General features: G+C 49.1%; 1 pseudogene; it reads right to left on the reverse strand.

Annotated features, from left to right (window-relative positions):
• Positions 1-260: 260 nt before the first annotated feature.
• LOC138853010 (antifreeze protein Maxi-like) lies at positions 261-1,616 on the reverse strand (annotated as a pseudogene).
• Positions 1,617-2,622: the final 1,006 nt, after the last annotated feature.

Consider the following 2,622-nt stretch of genomic DNA (forward strand, 5'->3'; position numbering starts at 1 on the left):
CTGTATAGTCCTTGTGGCTTAGCGCTTCTTTTTGATTATAATAATAATAATAATCATTGCTTAGTTAATCTTAAGTTAATTTTAAGCCAGCCCGTAATGCTATGCATAGTATAAGTGGCTTTGGCATACTGCTCTTATCTGTATTTTTTTTGTACCTCTGTATGTGTGCACAAATTGGAAATAAATAAATAAAATAAATAAATAAATGCTGCTGATGCTGCTGATGCTGCTGATGCTGCTGATGCTGCTGATGCTACTGATGCTACTGATGCTGCTGATGCTGCTGATGCTTCTGATGCTGCTGATGCTGCTGATGCTGCTGATGCTACTGATGCTGCTGATGCTGCTGATGCTACTGATGCTACTGATGCTGCTGATGCTGCTGATGCTGCTGATGCTACTGATGCTACTGATGCTGCTGATGCTGCTGATGCTTCTGATGCTACTGATGCTGCTGATGCTGCTGATGCTTCTGATGCTTCTTATGCTGCTGATGCTACTGATGCTACTGATGCTACTGATGCTGCTGATGCTGCTGATGCTGATGCTGCTGATGCTGCTGATGCTACTGATGCTACTGATGCTACTGATGCTGCTGATGCTGCTGATGCTGCTGATGCTTCTGATGCTGCTGATGCTGCTGATGCTGCTGATGCTACTGATGCTACTGATGCTGCTGATGCTGCTGATGCTTCTGATGCTGCTGATGCTGCTGATGCTGCTGATGCTGCTGATGCTACTGATGCTGCTGATGCTGCTGATGCTGCTGATGCTTCTGATGCTTCTTATGCTGCTGATGTTGCTACTGATGCTACTGATGCTTCTGATGCTGCTGATGCTGCTGATGCTGCTGATGCTGCTGATGCTACTGATGCTGCTGATGCTTCTGATGCTGCTGATGCTGCTGATGCTGCTGATGCTGCTGATGCTACTGATGCTTCTGATGTTGCTGATGCTTCTGATGTTTCTGATGCTGCTGATGCTGCTCATGCTGCTCATGCTGCTCATGCTTCTGATGCTTCTGATGCTTCTTATGGTGCTGATGCTGCTGATGCTTCTTATGCTGCTGATGCTGCTGATGCTGCTGATGCTTCTGATACTGCTGATGCTGCTGTTGCTACTGATGTTGCTGATGCTGCTGATGCTGCTGATGCTGCTGATGCTGTTGATGCTGCTGATGCTGCTGATGCTGCTGATGCTTCTGATGCTGCTGATGCTTCTGATGCTGCTGATGCTGCTGATGCTGCTGATGCTGCTGATGCTGCTGATGCTGTTGATGCTGCTGATGCTGCTGATGCTGTTGATGCTGCTGATGCTGCTGATGCTTCTGATGCTGTTGATGCTGCTGATGCTGCTGATGCTGCTGTTGCTGCTGATGCTTCTGATGCTGCTGATGCTGCTGATGCTTCTGATGCTTCTGATGCTGCTGATGCTGCTGATGCTACTGATGCTCCTGATGCTGCTGATGCTGCTGAGGCTTCTTATGCTGCTGATGCTGCTGATGCTACTGATGCTGCTGATGCTTCTGATGCTGCTGATGCTGCTGATGCTGCTGATGCTACTGATTCTGCTGATGCTGCTGATGCTGCTGATGCTTCTGATGCTGCTGATGCTTCTGATGCTGCTGATGCTGCTGATGCTGCTAATGCTGCTGATGCTGTTGATGCTGCTGATGCTGCTGATGCTTCTGATGCTGCTGATGCTGCTGATGCTACTGATGCTGCTGATGCTGCTGATGCTTCTGATGCTTCTTATGCTGCTAATGCTGCTGATGCTGCTGATGCTGCTGATGCTACTGATGCTACTGATGCTGCTGATGCTGCTGATGCTTCGGATGCTGCTGATGCTTCTGATGCTTCTGATGCTGCTGATGCTGCTGATGCTGTTGATGCTGCTGATGCTGCTGATGCTTCTGATGCTGCTGATGCTGCTGATGCTACTGATGCTGCTGATGCTACTGATGCTTCTGATGCTTCTTATGCTGCTGATGCTGCTGATGCTGCTGATGCTGCTGATGCTACTGATGCTACTGATGCTGCTGATGCTGCTGATGCTTCTGATGCTTCTTATGCTGCTGATGCTGCTGATGCTGCTGATGCTGCTGATGCTACTGATGCTGCTGATGCTACTGATGCTGCTGATGCTGCTGATGCTGCTGATGCTTCTGATGCTTCTTATGCTGCTGATGCCGCTGATGCTGCTGATGATACTGATGCTACTGATGCTACTGATGCTTCTGATGCTGCTGATGCTGCTGATGCTACTGATGCTGCTGATGCTGCTGATGCTACTGATGCTGCTGATGCTTCTGATGCTGCTGATGCTGCTGATGCTGCTGATGCTGCTGATGCTACTGTTGCTGCTGATGCTTCTGATGCTGCTGATGCTTCTGATGCTGCTGATGCTGATGCTGCTGATGCTGCTGATGCTTCTGATGCTTCTGATGCTTCTTATGCTGCTGATGCTGCTGATGCTGCTGATGCTGCTGATGCTGCTGATGCTTCTGATACTGCTGATGCTGCTGAGGCTACTGATGCTACTGATGCTGCTGATGCTGCTGATGCTGCTGATGCTGCTGATGCTGCTGATGCTTCTGATGCTGCTGATGCTTCTGATGCCGCT

The sequence above is a fragment of the Cherax quadricarinatus genome, chromosome 20, assembly GCF_038502225.1.
Source record: "Cherax quadricarinatus isolate ZL_2023a chromosome 20, ASM3850222v1, whole genome shotgun sequence".
NCBI classification, from domain to species: Eukaryota; Metazoa; Arthropoda; class Malacostraca; order Decapoda; family Parastacidae; genus Cherax; species Cherax quadricarinatus.